We start from the raw sequence: 21,861 nt of genomic DNA, 5'->3' as shown, positions 1-21,861 counted from the left end.
TGATGTTTCTTAAACATCACAAATTGCCTTGAGCCCACCCCAACCCAGCCCAGGCCCAAACTTTATGACGAAAAAAACGTCACGAATTAGTGCCACGTAGGATTAAGCTTGGCCCAATAACTCAGAGGTTTTTCAGCCCATTTTCTTAATTTTTGACCAGACCCATTAGTGCCATTTTATATTACTTTCAATCCAATTCAAAATCTGGTCCAATTTCGCCCAATTTAGTTCAGCCACCAAAAAATTCATCAAATTCAATTCAGCCCATTTTCAAAATTATTAATTCAGCTCAAATCATACCACATTCATACATCAAACCTTATAAACATGGAAAAACAACAATGCTCATATATCAAATATAGCAATATAGATTCCATCCATCACATACGACATCCAAGTTAGGCATACGACATCAACAAATGTCTAGCATATGCATCTTGCATTAGCAAGCATGAAAGAGCAAAAGTATTATAACTACTTCATCTATTAACAAAATGCATGCAGCTGTTGCAGAAACAAAACAAATGTCTAAGTCCCACCATAGCATTCGCTCAAGTTGACGTGATCTGACTTAGCACGAGCTGGAGCTTTGCTTCCATCTCAGCTTGTTTCTTCTTCATTTCATCTTGCTCTCTAATTCTTCCCTGTTCTGTTTCTTTCACTTGCTTTGATAGCGAATCCAATTGTTCACGTTGGGCATCAACAACAGCTCGAAGGTCACCATTTGCCCTTTTCTCGACTTCAAGTTGCGCTTTGATGCTTCTTATGCTAGGCCTAGAGCATGCATTATGAATCCCAATATTCTTTAGAAATGAACTCTTCTTTGTTTTCTTAGCAAGCACATCAGCAACAACCTTAGTAGGAGACAAAGATTGTTCACCTTCTCTTGATGCAGACAATCTAGTTTCCATTTTATACTGAAAATGCAAGTAGCAAACATGATCATTGATCTTGAGAGAGCATTATAAGAATTTAAAGCAGCAGTTTTGAATGATACTTAACTATGGCTAATTGTATATCAAGTGTGAACCGTTTCTTTTTCTTGCTATAGTGACACTCCTTGAACAACTCCAATGCATCAGGTTCATGATCAATATATTTGTCTCCCTAGAAACATTTATATACAGTAATAACATATTCAGCAGGTTTCTCTTCAAAAAAATAACAATTTCAGCAAGTTGACATGATAGTAGCAAAAAGGAATTACAGGTTGACATATGGCTTTTGGGCAGGACTAAGCATGAACTTGACATATGAAAGCATTCAAATTTACAACAAATGGTAGTTTAGACATTAACATAACAACTCAGCTCATTTCAGCCCAAACACAAACTATTAGAAATATTTTTTAACCTCGTCTGCAGCTACCTCATAAAATATCACAAAGCACTGCAAAGTGCATAATTTTTGTTCCACAGTCATGCTGAAATATAGAACAGAAAAATATAAATACATATGTAACTTACCAAATTTTCTACATGAACCGGGTAACTACGAGAACCAGTTGTGTGGTGGTGCTTCACATTAGATCGGTTGTTTTTGTTCTTTTGACATGTCTCCTACATAAAAAATCAGAAAACATGTAAGTCATGTGTCAATTCAATACATATGAGGTAGGATTTAGGTTTTTAGAAAGGAATGTACCATCTTTTTTGTCTCTTCCAAGATTCTACAAGATCATTCCATTGTTCATCAGTCATTGATTTGATAGGAGAAGATTTGCTCACCAAATGCAATGGAAAAGGATCAAAATATTGCTTTTTAAGCCTGTGATGTTGTTGACAGATTGCATTCTTCATCATGTCAGAACAGGCTTTTTGAACAGATGCATCATTGGTATTGATATCAAACTTTGCCTATTAAAAAAAGAAGAATGTGTGAAAAAATCAACAATTTATAGCCACTCAATGAGATAGGAAGACCTAGATAATGCAGTTTAAGTGTTCCTCTAAATTGTTCTAAAAGAGCATAATTCTTCTTATAATCCTTCCAATGATTTAACACCGGCATATGGTTCCTGACTCCAATATTGCATTCGGTTGCAAACTTAGCAGCTGCAAAAGGTGCCGGGCCTTATTCCCCCTTCAGGAATAACAATTAGTAGCTTCCCATGCATAGCTCGACTCATCTTCTCAAGACCATGTCCCATATTCACTCCTCTCTCCCTTCGATCATTTTCAACAAGTTGTACATCTACATAGAGATAGAATTAGTAAGATGAATTGAGCATGGATCAAGCACGAGATGCAAAGTTCAATTGCGAAGCAAAAAACACATGATATGGTAGATAGATTGATATACTATTACCTTCATTAGTTATCTCATTCTGGACACCAAGATTAGTAGTAGCCTCACCTGCAATAGTCATGTTATCCTCAATCTGGACATGTCCATTATCTAAAAAATGATAGCCAATAAGAACAATCATCATTCAGTTCACTAAGCGCTAAACATAATGATAGCCAAAAATTATTACCTTCGTTACCCATCTGGTTGTGCCCATCAGAGGGAGCAATGGCATGAAGTTCATTGGTCATGTGGTTGTTATCATCAAAAAGGGCAGGTACATTAGCTGGAAAAATGGCAGCATGTAAAAATGCAGTCATCATGCAATCAATGCTAGTATAATAAGAGTAAGAAACATGACAGTTAAACTAGCCTTCAGCTGTAGCATGTGTGTGGCCATCAAAGTTGCGAACTTCTTCAACTTGGCTGCCATGTGATAGTGATGAAGATGGCACAAAGATTTCATTTGGTGCCAAACTTGCATCACGATAGGAAGTTGTTTTCTTTGACCTTGTACTTCTGTAGTTTGTGGCTCTGCAAAAACTCTTTTTGAACGAGTCTTGATTGCTTTGGGATGCATAGCAGCAGTTTTTTTGTTACAACCCTTCAAACCATTCCAAAAATGGAAGCATAAATTGGACAAGTAGATTTAGCAAGAAAATAGCATGTTAATTTGTAATAAGACAGGAGGAATTAGCACCTCAGGAGTGTCATCGTCAAGCAGATCTTCCTCAGCAGTGTCATTACTTGTCGGATCATACTCATCCTCAGAGTTTGCTGTGATATTCAGGTACTATTATTGCCATAATTTGACTAGGCCAGAGGATGGGCTGAGAGCAACGTGGGCTGAAGAATATCATCGTGGCGGTTTGCGAATCGGCTTCTGTGTAAGCGTATTAAGGGCCAGGATGGCCGTGTATCTAGTAAGGATAGTTTAAATATAGTAAGTTAGAGATTGTATCATAATCAGCTAGGGTTAGTTAAAAAGATCAAGTCTCCGGACTATAAATATGTATCATGAGATTTAATAAAACAACACAACATTCACAACAAACTCTCAGCGCATCGCCATCCCTTTTCCTAAGGGTTTCTCCAGGTAACTGACATGCTGCTCCGATCATGCTCTGCATGGTCGGGGCAGCATCGCATTTATCTGCTTATCTTCGTGTTTTCTCGTGCTGAAGCGTTGTTGATGACGAGTAACACTAGTTATCTTAGACGATTATGATACTGCATTAGTTCTTAATAATATATCCATGCTCTGCTTGCTGTTCGTAATCGTTTGGCTGCCCTTGTACGTGATCCCAGGTGCAAGGGCAGCGTCTTGCTCTGATCTAATCTATTATGGTAGTTCTTTGTACTACAAGGATTTGGTTTAATATCCATATGATTAGGCCCTTCAAACGGGTTGAATGTTCTGGCTGCATGTCTGGTGCATTATGGTAATCTAAGGAGGGATTGTTCCGGGAATTGGCTTATTAGTTGGTTTTTAGGCCTCTTTTTAGGTTAGCGTCCTACTATCTTTCATGTTCGTTAGGCTTAACCACGCGTAGGATGTTCCGGTTACACGGTAAAAACCTTTACTATCGTAGATTGGATTAGCTTGGTAATTATAGAGCATGCTTTTATCTTTTCTATTGGATTCGTACAAGACATTCGAATATTAATAGATCCGATCTGTTAAACGGGTGCAATCGGCTTCTTTTAGCTGATTCTGAGAGTTACCCGAAGGTCCAACCTGGTATAAAGATAGGTCCGACTCAGTGCAGAGGCTCCATCGGCTCTTCTAGCCGATCTTGGGAGTCATATTAAGAGCCGGTCGTGGCTCGGACTAATGTTTGACGTGGCTGTGCATGCAGGAAACTAACTGATAACGACTTCTACACCTTCCTAATCAGGTATAGGTCAGGTGGCACGCCTAGCACTTCACCAAGCCAGGGCGTGTGCCAGACTTCTGGGCCATTGATCGAGGGACCGGGACCCACCAGCAGTCCCGAGAGCCTCCCGGCTCCTCGTGTTGCCTGTCGTTGCTCGCCGGTGGGTTTTGACCGACAACACATTCTGGCACGCCCAGTGGGACCTCATCGACTACTTCATCGACTACATAGACTACTTCCTTCAACTACATCAACTACAACCGACTGCTTTCTTCTTCTTCGGCTACATCGACTTCTGTTGTCAAGATGCCGAACGAGAACCCGATTACTTATGAAGAGTTGTCTGATGAGCACAAGCAGAAGTATAATGAAATAAAGGCTGCTTTTGAAGCTGATCTCATCGGCTCATTTGAAAGGACCCGTCACCACGACATCAGATGGAAGGGATTTTCATCTGAAGGTGCACTCGACGAAGTGGATCTATCTACTCCTACGGAACAACGCACGCAAGCTCTCCGCTAGGAAGTCAACTACATGGTGGCTCATTCGTTACATCGACATTCTGAGAGTTTGGTGAACACCCTTGAGCGCGTCGCGGTACGTGTGGTGCAGGAGATTGTGAAACACCAGTATTCTCCAACAGGACCTGCTTTAGGGAGTCACAGAGGGGAGTTACCTTCTCAAGCTAGGCCTCTAGTGCCTTAAACATTTGCAGCCCCAGAGCAACATAATTCTCCAGCATACATCATGTACAAGGTGGGAGGTGACCTTGCCGATCACCAGTTCTTTAGTGAACCCCCTAAGGAGGTACTGCATGGGTATGTTTGTGCGTATATACCAGATGGTGGCAACACGGCGCAAGCCACACAGAGAACGGCTGGGGGAACATCTGTAGTCAATGCCGACAAACAGGCATGGCTGGCTACTTACGCGACAGGGCCGAGTCATGAAGGTACGCACTCATCCCTAAGAGTTCATACGGTGGATCAGATTACTGCCATTTTGAGAGATCAATTTGGCATTCTCCCGAGAAGGCGAGCGATCGGCTACACCAAGCCGTATCCAAGTGAGTACGACTTGATTCCTCTGCCGCCCAAGTATCGGCTGCCTGAGTTCACCAAATTCAGCAGAGCAGAAGGATCCAGCTCCATAGAGCATGTGAGCTGATATCTGGTGCAGTAGGGATGATTTCGGTGTCAGATCCGTTGCGAGTGAGGTTTTTCTCGCAGTCTCTCATAGGGCCAGCTTTTGGATGGTAGACATCATTGGGTTCTGATTCTATCCACACTTGGAAGCAGCTAGAGAAACAGTTCCATATACAATATCATTCAGAAGCTGCAGAGGCTGGGATTGCTGATTTGGCACAGGTCCGTCAGAAGCGGGGGGAAATGGTGGCGGAATACATCCAGCATTTCAGAGAAGTTAAGAACCGGTGCTACTCGACTCGGATTTCAGAAAAAGAGGCAGTTGAATTGGCATCTTTGGGATTGGTAAAACCACTCAGAGATCTGGTTTTCCAGCTGAAGTTCAACTCTTTAGCACATCTGGTACAAAAGATGACAGTATACGAGCAACGCCACCTAGAATTATACCAAGACAAGTTCAAACGTCAAGTAGCAGTGGTTGACGCTGAAGACTCCGAAGATTCTGGGGACGACCAAGAGATAGCAGTTGTAGAGTGGGCACGGGGGGCAAAACCCGTGTCCTGCAAGTGGGTAAAACAACAGGGACCTTCAAAAGGATTTGATTTTGACGTGAGCAAGGTCGAACAAATATTTGACTTACTCTTGAAGGAGAAGCAGTTGAAGTTCCCTGAAGGTTGCAAGATCCCAACAGCTCAGGAGCTCCAGGGGAGGTCATACTGCAAGTGGCATAACTCTTTCATTCACGGTACCGGTGACTGCAAGGAACTCCGGCGATAGATACAATCGGCTATTGAGCAAGGCCGATTAATCTTGGGGCAGTACGCCATGAAGGTTGATACTCAACCGTTCCCGAATGTAAACATGGTAGAAGGGTACAACCGATCAACACGTCGTCAACTGGATTTTATGCTCGGTATTAACATGGCAGGACATACATCATGTCAGCATGCAAGGAAGCAAGAGGCCAATTCTTGCGATCGGCCCCAAAAAGAAGAAAAGGACTATGTCACCGAAGAGCAGGTCAGGCACGTCAGGAATCAACGACCGGTTTCCTCCCATCTGTTGAGAAAATACCAGTATCAGTATCGACAGCGTCTCCAACACGAGACTGAAGAAGAAAAATCGAGCGGCGCACCGGGAAACGCCTAGGAAGCGAGATGATATGCGAGATCATTGGCATTGCCCGTTCTTCAAGTACTGTTGGAATTCTGGTATGAAACGACTACCCACCCTTGAGGATTGCCTAGAGTGCAAGTCGCAGAAGCAAGATGCAAGAAGTGCCTCAGTTTTTTAGCGTCTAGGACCAGAGCAGCCCCGCCATGGACAAGCCAAGTCATCACGCACAGGGGGAAATTCAGAAGGTGAGGAAGACAAATATCACCGACCACGCTGGTGCCCTGATGGGCTTAACCGGTCCCAGAAGCGGAGGGTGCAGCGGTTGCACAGCCTGGAAGAAGCCGAGACCCAATATTTGGAAATACTGAGGAAGGCACGACCAGATTTGGCTGAGAAAGTTCACCGCCCTAAAAAAGCAGAGATGAGTTCCTCTAAGAAGGTATGGCATCCCAAGAAGTCAAAAGCCAATGTAAAGACATCGGCTGATGCACACATGGTGTTTGTTCTTTGTCACACCCGGTTTAGAAAAGGTAACCGAGTGCATCCCATATGTGCGCCAGGATCAATTTCCGCACATACAGTAGACGTCACAAGCGAATATCTGAAGCAATGCATTAACGAATAAGAGTATAATAGTACTTTATTACATGACCGACAGTCTTAATCTTAAATGAATAAACAAACATCGATAAATAGCAGCGGACTTCAACTTCACAGGCAGTTGACTGGGAGACACTCGCCTAGAAATCTCCAATATCTTTGGGAAACTCCGGAAAGTTATCTTGTTCTGAGCAGCATTGGTTTTAATAAAGCAAGCGTGAGTACACTTATGGTTGGTACTCAGCAAGTGGAGTAAATTATATGACATGCAAGGCCAAATCAAGGATAAGCTGACATGGTTTGACTGCGATAAGCATTTACAAACAAGGCCCTTAAACACTTCCAAGGTGAGTGGCAGGGATTCACTACGAGGCCTTTACAAAGATTCCCTAACTTATGATAATCCGCTAAGGTTTCAAGTCAAAGCGGTCATAACTCCTCCTAATGAGGTGGACGCCTTACCCAGGATCATATCACACCCTCAAGAGGACCGAGCTATACCCCGACGATGCAACCCCTCTTGCCGTTCCGGTAAGATCATCATAAGCCAAAGTTTCTAATTAATTAGCCAAGACTAGAGCCATATAGTACTGTGGTTGCACTGTTTTCCTGGGTGGTTCTCCATGTTCCGATTCATTCAATAATCTTATTCATCGCCATAACAGAATACCAAAGGACATGGAGGATACAGGAGGTAACATATTTTCCAAACATCCAAAAACTACTAATAAGCAACTAGCGTAGCTATAACATAAGCAAAAAAAAACAACCCAGGTTTAAACAAGGAAGTTTAAATGAAACTAGGCATATCCTTAATTTGGGATTCCAGCATATTCTAGACACATGCATGCATATAAAGTAAAGGTGTGCTTGTGATATTAATAGGACTGAAAACATGATCAAGGACCACTTGCCTTCATTAGCAAACTGCTGCTGCTCAGGAAATTCTTCAAAGTCTTGACCCTGCGGATCCTCGAACTGCGCACCGTCTATCACGACACACGAGCACATACAAACAAACAACACAATAAAATAAGAACAGTACACCAATCAATGAAAACAGAATAAAATAAGGTTTTAGAAACATTGTATAAGTCGTAAGGTTCGCGTGAGCGCAAGAATCGATGAAATCGGAGCTAGAACGAAGAAACTAGGGCTAAAATAGAATTCCAGGGACCTATCTGTGATAAATCTAGATCTATAAGGGCTCTGACATAAGAAACCGGGGGCTAGATTGAAAATAAACCCTAAACAGAGGGGCTAGCACGCAAAACCGAGGGCTAGAGGACTGCGGGTTCAATTTTGAAAAAACTCAGGGACCTAAACAGAAGAAATAGGACCTAAACGCGAAAACTTTTGCACTGGAAAGGACGGCGGGTTGAATCTGGAAAAACATAAGGGCTCATTTGCAAAAACAGTGCGGTTGACCGGTACCCGATCTGTTTGACTCGCGGGTTAGGCGGACCTGAGCCGTTGGATCCAGATCCAACGGCCAGAGGGGGGGGCGAGCGGGCTCGGGCGGTGGAGGGGGGTCGCCGGCGGCGACCCGAGCAGCGGAGACTCGCCGGAGATACGCGATCTCGCGTCTCCGGCGACCATTCGGGACGGGATTTGGTTGGGGAGAGAGAGGGGGACAAAGGGAGTCAGTTCGAGGCTCTTGGAAGGGGCATGGGCGGCCGTGGATGGCGGCCGACGGCGAGGGGCGGCGCGACCCGTCGGGAAGCGACGCGCGGGCACGGGAGAGCAGGAGGGAGAGGGAAAAGCGGCCGGGGAGCTTCCTCACCACCTCGTGGTGCTTCGGGGGCAGATGATTGCCGGGAAGTGGCGGCGGACCAGCGAGTCGATGGCGGCCCGGGGCGCGGACGGCAAAGCGGCGGCGGTGGCTAGGGTTAGGACGCGAAGGGCGGCTGCGGCTAGGGTTTAGGGAGCGGGGGTCGAGCGGCGCTTAAAAAGGGGCGGCCGCGGGCGCCTGGGCGTGCGGGCCCGAGACGGAGGCGGCGCGGAGGGGCGGACCGAGCTCGGACTCGAGCTCGGGTCCGGCTCGGGCGCGGGGGAGGGGAAAGGCCTGACAGGCGGGCCCCGCCTGTCAGCGCGATAGGGGGAGAAGAGAGAGAGAGAGGAGGCGGGGGTGTGCGCGCGGGGCTAGGCCGACGGGCGAGCTGCGGCCCAGAAAAAGAGAGAGAGCGCACGGGGAAGGAAGAAAGGGAAGAAGCGCGGGCCTTGGGCCGCGCGGGGTGGACCGGACCGAGCGGAGCGAAGAGAGAAGAGAGAATAAGGCCGGGCTGGGCTGCAAGAAGAGAAAGAGGAGAGGGGAGAGGGGCCGGCTGGGCTGGGCCCAAAGGGGAGAAAAGAGAGGGAGGGAAAAAGAAAGTGAAATAGCAAATATTTTTGAATTTGAACATGGAAATTGAATTCAAACTCAAATCCAAATAAACTACCAACAAGGAAACAATGCAAAGAGCATGAATGCACATGCCATATATTTTCCCTTACATTTATTTTAATACTTTAAGAAAATTGCTTATCAAAAATCATGTAACCCTTTAACCTATCATGCCATTCAATTTATTCTTTTACTTTGCAAAAAAATTTAGGGTGTTACAAACCTACCCCGCTTAAAAGGAATCTCGTCCTCGAGATTCGGCTGGGCTAGCAATGAGCTGGGGAAAATCTGCCTGTAACTCATCCTCTCGTTCCCAGGTAGCCTCATTCTCTGAATGGTGACTCCACTGAACTCTGCACATTCGTATCCTCTTACTCCAGGTAACTCTCTCTGCTGTATCCAGTATTTTGATCGGGTGCTCCTCGTATGTCAAGTCCTCCTGCACATCCAGTTCCTCCAGCGGTAACTGCTCCTCAGGTACCCTCAAACATTTCTTCAACTGGGAGATATGAAATACATTGTGTACGTCTGACAACCGTGCGGGTAACTCTAGTTGGTAGGCCACCTCGCCTTTCCGCTCTAGGATCTTGAACGGACCAATGTAACGAGGCGACAATTTCCCTTTGACCTTGAATCTGCGCAAACCTCTGATAGGTGACACCTTCAGATATACGTAGTCACCTTCCTCAAAGGTCAACTCTCGTCGTCGAGTATCTGCATAGCTTTTCTGTCTTGACTGAGCCACCTTCAGGTTCTCACGAACGACCTGTACCTGCCTTTCAGCCTCTTTTATAATCTCAGGCCCAAACAATTGACTTTCACCTGTCTCACTCCAATACAACGGAGTCCTGCACCTCCTGCCATACAGTGCCTCAAACGGTGCCATCTTTAGACTGGCCTGATAACTGTTGTTATAAGAGAACTCTGCGAACGGCAAACTCTTATCCCAACTGCCTCCATGTTTCAATGCACAAGCTCTGAGCATATCCTCTAACACCTGATTTGTCCTTTCGGTCTGCCCATCTGTCTGCGGATGATAAGCGGAGCTGAAGTTCAACTTCGTATCCATTGACTCATGCAACTTTTGCTAGAATCGAGACGTAAACTGAGTACCCCTGTCTGATACTATCTTCTTAGGTACCCCATGCAAGCACACAATTCGCGAGATGTACAACTCTGCCAATCGTGCACCTGTATATGTAGTTTTTACCGGTATAAAGTGAGCCACCTTGGTCAGTCGGTCCACTATAACCCATATAGAATCGTAACCATCTCGAGTACGTGGCAACCCCACAATGAAATCCATACCGATTTCTTCCCATTTCCACTCCGGCACCTTCAATGGCTGTAACAATCCGGCTGGTCTCTGATGTTCTGCCTTAACTCTCTGACACACGTCACATAATGCCACATGAGCTGCAACGTCACGTTTCATGCCATACCACCAATACCTTTCCTTCAAATCCTGATACATCTTAGTACTGCCAGGATGTATAGAATAAGCTGAGTCATGAGCTTCCTGCAGGATTTTCTCTCGGAGGTGATCCACATCTGGCACACATATCCTCTTTTTGAACCATACTGTTCCATGTTCATCTTCGGTAAAATCTGGTGCCTTGCCTGCTTCTATCATTTCCTTTATCTCCTGTATCTTAGAATCCTCAAGCTGACCCTTCCGTATGTCTTGGTCGAGGGTCGGCTCCACTTCTATAGTGATTCCTTCCGTATGAGCGATGAACCCCAGGTTGAGTCGTTCAAATTCCTTGTACAATTCCCGAGGTATCTGACTAATCATCGTCGCATTCACATAGCTCTTGCGACTCAAGGCATCCGCGACCACATTTGCCTTCCCTGGGTGGTAGTGTATCTCCAGATCATAATCCTTGATAAGCTCTAACCACCTTCGCTGCCTTAAATTGAGATCATTCTGAGTGAAAATGTACTTCAAACTCTTATGATCGGTATATATCTGGCATCGGTGACCCAACAAGTAGTGCCTCCAAATTTTCAGAGCATGTACCACTGCTGCCAACTCCAGATCATGTGTGGGATAGTTCTGTTCATGCTTCCGCAATTGACGGGACGCATATGCAATCACGTGTCCCTCTTGCATCAATACACAACCAAGACCCTGCTTAGAAGCGTCACAATAGATATCGAAACTTTTGTAAATATCAGGCATAGCCAACACTGGTGCAGTTGTCAACCTCTTTTTCAGCTTCTCGAAACTATCCTGACATGCCGCTGACCATATAAATTTCTTGTCCTTCTCTAGCAGTGACGTAAGAGGTTTCACTATCTTAGAGAAACCTTCAATAAATCTCCTGTAGTATCCCGCAAGTCCTAGGAAACTCCGAATTTCCGAAACCGTCGTGGGTGGCTCCCATTTCAACACATCTTTTACTTTCCCTGGATCCACTGCAATACCTCCACCTGTGATGACATGACCCAGAAATGAGACCTCATTCAACCAAAATTCACACTTGCTGAGCTTAGCATACAACTGATTATCCCTGAGCTTCTGCAAAACGAGTCTCAAGTGCTCCTCATGTTCCTCCTCATTCTTGGAGTATACCAGAATATCATCAATAAATACCACCACAAACTTATCGAGATACTCCATGAACACTTTATTCATCAGGTACATAAAGTAGGCTGGGGCATTAGTCAACCCGAACGACATCACCGTATATTCATATAATCCATATCTGGTAGTGAATGCTGTCTTGGCAATATCTGAAGGCCGTATCCTCAGCTGATGATAACCTGACCTCAAATCAATCTTTGAGAATACCTTGGCTCCCTTCAGCTGATCAAACAAGTCTTCTATACGCGGCAATGGATACTTGTTCTTGATAGTTACCTCATTCAAGGCCCTGTAGTCAACACACATCCGCTGTGTACCATCTTTCTTTTCAACGAATATCACGGGTGCTCCCCAAGGTGAAGAGCTAGGACGAATGTAACCCTTACCTAGCAATTCTTTCAGTTGTTTCTTAAGTTCCTCTAACTCACTAACTGACATTCTATATGGCCGCTTGGCAATAGGTGCAGTACCAGGTAAAAGATCTATGATAAATTCAATATCACGTTCAGGTGGCATACCTGGCAAATCATCAGGGAAGACATCCGGGTAACCGCTGACAACTCTGATATCCTCCATCGAACTTGCCTTCAACTGATTTACTGCACAATCTGCTGCCGACGGGAGTGTTGCAACAAACTCGAATCTTTCACCTTCTGGACTAGTGAGAAGTACTGACCTTTTGGCACACTGAATTACTGCATCAACTTTGCTCAGCCATCCCATTCCGAGTATGACATCGATTCCCTTGGAATCCAGCACCACAAAGTTTGCACGGAACTCTCTGCCCACGATCTTGAAATTGACTCCAAGACACTGATACATGGCCCTCATATTTCCCCCAGGCGAACTAACTAGCATGTGGTTTGACATAGAATGCACGGAAATGCCATGTTTTGCAACAAACTGAGCGGAAATAAAAGAATGCGATGCGCCGGAATCAAACAAAACTGATGCAGGGGCAGAGTTGACTAGGAACATACCGAACACAACGTCCTGAGCTTCCTGAGCGGTCTCCGCAGTGACATGATTCACACGCCCGCGGACGTAGTTTTGCTGACCCTTGTTGCTCTGGGGCGTTTGCATGTTGTTTCGGGGCTGTTGCTGCTGCTGCGGTGTCTGCCTCTGTCCGCTGTTGTTAAACTGGCCTGGAGTGTTCTGGCTATTTCCCTTGGGACAACGATTTGCATAGTGTCCCGCTTCACCACATCTGTAGCAAGTATTACCACCGGCGGGAGCAGTGGCATTGTTTCTCATCGGTGTGCCCGTGGGGTGCCCTGGCGATTCTGCTGAAAGTTGGAGCGCTGCACTGACTGACTTGCATGTTGAGCTTGCTGCTGCTGTTGACCCTGTTGGTTGAAGCGCGGGTACTGACTCTGCCCGAAGCTGACATTCTGTCCTCCTGAGCGGAAAGATGTTCCTTGCGGGGCGTTGAAGCGAGGACGTGCATTGCTGCTGAACTGCGTTGGTGACTCGTATTTTCTCTTCTGCTCACCCATCTCCTTGCGAGCATGCTCCACCATGATGGCCTTGTCCACCATCTTCTGGAAACTGTCAAAAGTGTGCACCATTAGTTGATACTTGATAGGACCAATCAGACCCTCTCTGAAGTGATCCTGCTTCTCCTCATCATCTGCGACATCTGCAGGGGCGTAGCGAGACAGTTGGATGAACTTGTCACGATACTCACTCACGGACATTGCCCCTTGTTTCAATGCAAGGAACTCCTGCTTTTTGAGCTTCATCAGGCCCTTGGGTATGTGCTGCTCCCTGAACTTGCTTCTGAACTCCTGCCAGCTGATAGTGTCGGGGTTGTCATGAGCTGCTGTGTAAGCATCCCACCAATCTACGGCGGTCCCTTCCAGTCTGCCTGAAGCATAAAGGACCTTCTCTCTGTCGGTACACTGGGCGAGGTTGAGCATCTTCTCCACAGTCTTGATCCAGTCATCAGCTTGGAGTGGATCCGGTGAATGAGAGAATGTGGGAGGCTTGTGACTCATGAACTCCCTGTGCCTGTCCCTTGCTGGTGGTGGTGGAGGGGGTGGCGCTTGGTTCATCTGAGCCTGCATGTTGGCGATGGTGTTTGCCATGTTGGTCAGCAGCTGAGTCTGGGCGGCGAGGAACTGCTCCATCCCTGCGGGTGGCGTCTGGTGCGGTTGACTTGGGGGCGGGTTGGGGTTGGTGTTGTTGCGCGCCCTCTGTCGCGGTGCTGCAGGCTGATCAACTCCTGACCCGGACCTGGTGTTCACCATCTGATTGGGTTAGAAAAGGAGACTCATGAATTCAATCATGGAAAAATGGATAGGAACAAGGGCAAGGTAAAGATAGTAAAAAAAAAGAAAGATATACCCCAAAATTTTACTAAACTATATATTTGTATTAATAACATGATATGGTTGTGGTCATCACTCCACAACCTATCACAATCATTACAAAGATCCAACTCAAACATTGTCACAAAACCAAGCACACATTCACATTAATCTAATTTAACACACTATTAAGATCGTTCGTACTAACGATTACAAAAGACTCTTAGAAAACTCCTATCTAAAAAGAAAGATTTACTCCTATCTTAACTCCTAAATCTATCCTCTAACGATAGCTGGTGCGGTAGCCGGGCTCTCCGTAGTGCACGCGCTTGCGAGGAGGTGACTCTGGCAAGTACTCCTTTGGTTCAATGCTGTCGTACTCCGGAGGTAACACTGGATCTCCTCTCATCCGAGCCTCCAGAATTGCCTTCTCCCTGATGGTCCTCATCAGCTTTTTCTTGACCTCCTGGATTTCTGTCCCGGCTGCATCTAGATCCGTGCTGAGAGCGGCGACCAGCTCCTGCGTAGTATCCATGAGCAGGCTTCCTTCCCCAGGGGGTGGGGCAGGAATCTGCGCACAAGTAGCTCCCCTCTTGCGCTGTGGGAACTGCTGAAACTCAGTGCCCTGGAGCTCTTCCTTGTAAGCGTAGCAAAGAAAGTAGAGTGCCCTCCTGGCAGCTTCACTAGTCCCTGCCTCCAAAGTCCTTCTGGGCACCTCGTCAATATGCTTAGAGTCTTCCACCCAGCATCCAGGTCTCTCATCCGGAACACAAATCAACACCGACACCAACCACTCTTCCTCCTGCTGTGCATTCTTGAACAAGTGAGCCTCAAAATGTGGCTTCCGCGGAAAGCCAATCCTCTGCATGGCCCTCCAGAGAAGCGCGGGAAATGGACCCTCGGCAGATTCCAAGTGAAGTATCTGCTTCTCGTAGCGAGGCTCAGGTGGTGGTGGGTTTGTGGCGACAGCTAGCTCTGGATCATCATCTGGATCGTCATCGTCATCTCCTGGCGCATCGGAGTCCTCAGCATCACCCTTATCCTTGTCTCCATCTGCGGCACCTGAATCACCTCCATCCCCTCCTGCAGGGCCCTCATTGCTGCCACTTGAGACCTCTGGATGGTCGTCTGGCAACTCCATGGGCTCCTCCTCAGTGTCGGTGTCCACCCATCCTTCATTGGAATGGTCGTAGTGGTGGTCATCCTGTGGGTCGGACACTTCCTGCGAGTGATGAATTGGATGCGGTGGTCCACGGGTGCTCTTACGGGCAGTCTGCCTGGTTCTGACCATCTGCAACAGAAGTGAGGGCAACGCAAGATAGAGAACATTTAGAGGAATGCTATGAGTGACCTTAAAGCAAGATGGCATTTTTTTACAAACATCAACACACTTGAGAGACAAGCATGTGCTCAAGGAGAAAAAGATAGAAGAATAACGATATAATCAAGAAAATAAGCAGTTTTCAAAAGCAAGCAGGCAGAAGCTTGGCTACTAAGCAAGATAAGACTTAAAATTCGACCATTACTAGCTAGGATAACGTCCTACAGTCAACACAGCTCTGATACCACTTCTGTCACACCCGGTTTAGAAAAGGTATCCGAGTGCATCCCATATGTGCGCCAGGATCAAGTTCCGCACATACAGTAGACGTCACAAGCGAATATCCGAAGCAATGCATTAACGAATAAGAGTATAATAGTACTTTATTACATGACCAACAGTCTTAATCTTAAATGAATAAACAAACATCGATAAATAGCAGCGGACTTCAACTTCACAGGCAGTTGACTGGGAGACACTCGCCTAGAAATCTCCAATATCTTCGGGAAACTCCGGAAAGTTATCTTGTTCTGAGCAGCATTGGTTTTAATAAAGCAAGCGTGAGTACACTTATGGTTGGTACTCAGCAAGTGGAGTAAATTATATGACATGCAAGGCCAAATCAAGGATAAGCTGACATGGTTTGACTGCGATAAGCATTTTAATTGGTCAAGTTTTATTTAGCAGGCATTAACTAGGTTTAAGTTTATACCAACCCTTATATAAAAACTGATTAAATAAACAACAACATCAAATAAAGAACATCAGCTTAATTCATTCTTTAAGTTCAATTATCATGTGAGGGTCCAAGCCACTCTTAACCGTGAGCACGGCTGATATATCAGTTTTCACTCTGCAGAGGTCGTAAACTTTACCCACAGCTCGTGTTTCCCTTTATGGCCGGGTTTGCAAGGCCCTTAAACACTTCCAAGGTGAGTGGCAGGGATTCACTACGAGGCCTTTACAAAGATCCCCTAACTTATGATAATCCGCTAAGGTTTCAAGTCAAAGCGGTCATAACTCCTCCTAATGAGGTGGACGCCTTACCCAGGATCATATCACACCCTCAAGAGGACCGAGCTATACCCCGACGATGCAACCCCTCTTGCCCTTCCGGTAAGATCATCATAAGCCAAAGTTTCTAATTAATTAGCCAAGACCAGAGCCATATAGTACTGTGGTTGCACTGTTTTCCTGGGTGGTTCTCCATGTTCCGATTCATTCAATAATCTTATTCATCGCCATAACAGAATACCAAAGGACATGGAGGATACAGGAGGTAACATATTTTCCAAACATCCAAAAACTACTAATAAGCAACTAGCGTAGCTATAACATAAGCAAAAAAAACAACCCAGGTTTAAACAAGGAAGTTTAAATGAAACTAGGCATATCCTTAATTTGGGATTCCAGCATATTCTAGACACATGCATGCATATAAAGTAAAGGTGTGCTTGTGATATTAATAGGACTGAAAACATGATCAAGGACCACTTGCCTTCATTAGCAAACTGCTGCTGCTCAGGAAATTCTTCAAAGTCTTGACCCTGCGGATCCTCGAACTGCGCACCGTCTATCACGACACACGAGCACATACAAACAAACAACACAATAAAATAAGAACAGTACACCAATCAATGAAAACAGAATAAAATAAGGTTTTAGAAACATTGTATAAGTCATAAGGATCGTGTGAGCGCAAGAATCGATGAAATCGGAGCTAGAACGAAGAAACTAGGGCTAAAATAGAATTCCAGGGACCTATCTGTGATAAATCTAGATCTATAAGGGCTCTGACATAAGAAACCGGGGGCTAGATTGAAAATAAACCCTAAACAGAGGGGCTAGCACGCAAAACCGAGGGCTAGAGGACTGCGGGTTCAATTTTGAAAAACCTCAGGGACCTAAACAAAAGAAATAGGACCTAAACGCGAAAACTTTTGCACTGGAAAGGACGGCGGGTTGAATCTGGAAAAACATAAGGGCTCATTTGCAAAAACGGCGCGGTTGACCGGTACCCGATCTGTTTGACTCGCGGGTTAGGCGGACCTGAGCCGTTGGATCTAGATCCAACGGCCAGAGGGGGGGCGAGTGGGCTCGGGCGGCGGAGGGGGTCGCCGGCGGCGACCCGAGCGGCGGAGACTTGCCGGAGATACGCGATCTCGCGTCTCCGGCGACCATTCGGGACGGGATTTGGTCGGGGAGAGAGAGGGGGACGAGGGGAGTCAGTTTGAGGCTCTTGGAAGAGGCGAGGACGGCCGTGGACGGTGGCCGACGGCGAGGGGCGGCGTGACCCGTCGGGAAGCGATGCGCGGGCACGGGAGAGCGGGAGGGAGAGGGAAAAGCTGCCGGGGAGCTTCCTCACCACCTCGTGGTGCTTCGGGGGCAGATGATTGCCGGGAAGCGGCGGCGGACCGGCGAGTCGACGGCGGCCCGGGGCGCGGACGGCAATGCAACGGCGGCGGCTAGGGTTAGGACGCGAAGGGCGGCTGCGGCTAGGGTTTAGGGAGCGGGGGTCGAGCGGCGCTTAAAAAGGGGCGGCCGCGGGCGCCTGGGCGTGCGGGCCGAGACGGAGGCGGCGCGGAGGGGCGGACCGAGCTCGGACTCGAGCTCGGGTCCGGCTCGGGCGCGGGGGAGGGGAAAGGCCTGACAGGCGGGCCCCGCCTGTCAGCGCGATAGGGGGAGAAGAGAGAGAGAGCGGAAGCGGGGGTGTGCGTGCGGGGCTGGGCCGACGGGCGAGCTGCGGCCCAGAAAAAGAGGGAGAGCGCACGGGGAAAGGAAGAAAGGGAAGAAGCGCGGGCCTTGGGCCGCGCGGGGTGGACCGGACCGAGCGGAGCGAAGAGAGAAGAGAGAATAAGGCCGGGCTGGGCTGCAAGAAGAGAAAGAGGAGAGGGGAGAGGGGCCGGCTGGGCTGGGCCCAAAGGGGAGAAAAGAGAGGGAGGGAAAAAGAAAGAGAAAGAGAAAATATTTTTGAATTTGAACATGGAAATTGAATTCAAACTCAAATCCAAATAAACTACCACCAAGGAAACAATGCAAAGAGCATGAATGCACATGCCTTATATTTTCCCTTACATTTATTTTAATACTTTAAGAAAATTGCTTATCAAAAATCATGTAACCCTTTAACCTATGATGCCATTTAATTTATTCTTTTACTTTGCAAAAAAATTTAGGGTGTTACATTCTTCCTGCAGAGTTTCATGCAACAGGCTATGAGGAGGTGCCAGTGGCTCAGCTTGACTTGGGGCCACGACCAGTCATATTTGAGAAGCCCCGAGAGAGGAATTACAGGCACCTGAAGGCTTTATATCTCAAGTTTTACATAAACGGCTAGCCTGTCAGCAGGATGCTAGTCGACACAGGAGTGGCAGTTAACATAATGCCATACTCAGTGCTGCGCCGGTTGGGGCATTCTGTTGGGGATCTGATTAAAACCAACATCACGTTAAGTGACTTCAACGGACAAACTTCGGAGGCGCAAGGAGTCCTCAGCGTGGATTTGACAGTAGGAGGCAAGACCGTCCCTACTTTGTTTTTTGTTGTCAACAGCAAGGGCTCGTACACCATCCTGTTTGGGAGAGATTGGATCCATGCCAATTGCTGTATTCCTTGTACAATGCATCAGTGTCTGATTCAATGGGATGGAGATGAAGTAGAAGTAGTCCATGTGGATGATTCTGTTGAAGTTTCACATGCTGCCATGAGTGTCTGGGACGCGGAAGACCAGGAGCCTATCTCAGGGATTAGCTTGGAAGGTTGTGACTGCGTAGAAGCTACAAAAAATAGGGTGAGGCTGGTCTTATCTACTGGCCTTACGGAGTAAACGGGGTGCCAAAGTTAGTTTGTACCAAGGCAACAAGAGAGGCTGATCCCTCCGATCGGCCCCAAAAAATAAGAAGTGAATTGTTTTTGTCAACCATGTTACATCATTGTAATGATCACAAAGAGGCCCGCTCGAGCAGTCGGCCATATGGTGATTGTAAAGTGGCACAAATTATAGAGCATACTTTTATCTTTTCTATCGGATTCGTACAAGACATTCGAATATTAATAGATCCGATCTTTAAACGAGTGCAATCGGCTTCTTTTAGCCGATTCTGAGAGTTACTCGAAGGTCCAACCTGGTATAAAGACAGGTCTGACTCAGTGCAGAGGCTCCATCGGCTCTTCTAGCCGATCTTGGGTGTCATATTAAGAGCCGGTCGCGGCTCGGACTAATGTTTGACATGGCTGTGCATGCAGGAAACTAACTGATAATGACTTCTACACCTTCCTGATCAGGTATAGGTCAGGTGGCACGCCTAGCACTTCACCAAGCCAGGGCGTGTGCCGGACTTCTGGGCCATTGACCGAGGGACCCGGACCCACCAGTAGTCCCGGGAGCCTCCCAGCTCCTCGTGTTGCCTGTCGTTTCTTGCCGGTGGGCACACTAGATTCTAATATAAAGTGTGTATGTTTGATTTTATGTGTGTGTGAGCTAAAACTTTAATACAAAGGCAAAAGGATCTTAGGCCCTTAGGTGTTAAAAGGGTGAGAATGGGAGGTAAAATCAAAACATATGAAGTTTGTTATGCAAAAAGGCAAGAACTTACCTTTAAACCACAAATAGAGGTGAAACTACCCCAAAGGATTCAAGTTAGTGTAGATTTTAAATAGGATATCTCCGAAGTTAAAAACTTTGCCAAGTTCTAAGTTAAATTCAAATCCTTAGCTCTTTTGCAACTGAACCTTAAAGCAAAGTTGTAGATCTTACAAAACCATACACTTTTGCTTTTGGGCACATTTTTATTTGAGCTATGGTTTGAAAGTTAACTAGACTTTACAGTGGAGTCCCTGCACTTTTGGGAAATTGAAGCTAGGTCCCTCTTCGTCTACCTCCAGTCCCCCTCTCTCCGTTTCTGCTCGCGCCCGTGACCCGCCGCCCTCGCCGGCCATGTGCCGAGCACCAGCTGCCCCGCGCCTCTTCCCTCTGCGCCACGTGCTGCCCCAGCACCCGCGCCGCCGCTCCCCACCCCGCGCTGGCCCCCTCCTCGCTGCTCCATGTCGCGTCGCCGCCGCCCGAGCCTCCACACGTGCCGTCGGCTTGCCAGCAGCAACTCTCGCCTGCCGTGCCTCTTTCTCGACTTGAAGTACGTCCTGGAGCTCCCCACGGACCACTCTTGCGCTCACACAAGTGCATTTCCACTGCCTTTCGCTTTCCCGAGCTCCACACCTCGCCGAAGCCCCACCGCTGCCTCGGCTCACCGTCGACAGCCGCTGCTACCGCTTCCCACCCCTGATCCAATGCTCTAGCAGCACCGCCGCGACCTACTGAAGCTCACAAGCCTACCCAATTTCGTTCTCCCGCGCTAGATCGCCTGGACCACTACGCCAGTGAGCTCGAGCTTCCGCCGCCGCTCGGCCTCGCCGTCGTCTCGACGATCTACTGCCTCTTAGCCCCGGCCAAGCACACCACCAGCACCACATCATCATGTAGAAGCTTCCCAGCTACTTCCCCGCCGCCCTCCGGCACTCTAGCCACCGGAACGCTGACGCCCCCCCTCGGAGCTCCGCCGCCCGTCTCTGTTCGCCGTCGACCCGCCGCTTTGGCCCCTCTCTTCCCCAACACCGACCACCCCCATGACCGCCGTGAGCTCCTGAACCTTTCCCCTCACTTTCCCCTCGCTGCCGGTGTGACAGGTCAAGTACCTGTAAGCTAGGCACATAATTTGTTAGTGTGAAGTATGTGCTTGTTAGTGTAAAGCTTGTGTATGTTTATGTGAAGCTTTTGAAAACTTAAAGTGCAAGTAAAGGGGGTATTTCTGTAATTATGGAAAAACTAGGGTTGTTTTAGCAAAATGTAATTGGATAGGAGGTAACTTCAAAATAAGTGAAGGGTGGTTTTGCAAACATGTTTTTCTTACTTTATCCCCTGTAAAAAAATATTTTTATCCAAAAGTTTCATTTGAAATGTATGTGTTGAATTGTGTAAAAATTTGGGTAAAGTTGTGAAAATAAGGGTATTTATGTAATTTTACAAAAGTAACTTTCAAAGTTACTCAGGGCTAAAGTGTAAAAAGGTGCAAGTCATCATGACATGTCTATCCAATCATTATGACGTGTCTATCCCGTCATCATGACGTGTCATAAATGCTTGCATTTAGGTCCTAAATATTATGAAATTACACTCTTTAGGACAAAAGTAATTCAAATCCAACCTTTGTTCAAAATATAACGTGTAAAGATATAAGCTTT

At 46.9% G+C, this 21,861-nt stretch overlaps 1 pseudogene; it reads right to left on the bottom strand.

The window, feature by feature from the left end:
* Positions 1 to 551: 551 nt before the first annotated feature.
* LOC112880914 overlaps positions 552 to 21,861 on the bottom strand; it is a 33,212-nt pseudogene continuing 11,902 nt past the window's right edge.

This window comes from Panicum hallii, chromosome 2 (assembly GCF_002211085.1).
Source record: "Panicum hallii strain FIL2 chromosome 2, PHallii_v3.1, whole genome shotgun sequence".
NCBI classification, from domain to species: domain Eukaryota; kingdom Viridiplantae; phylum Streptophyta; class Magnoliopsida; order Poales; family Poaceae; genus Panicum; species Panicum hallii.
This window is presented reverse-complemented; position numbering and strand designations above follow the sequence as displayed.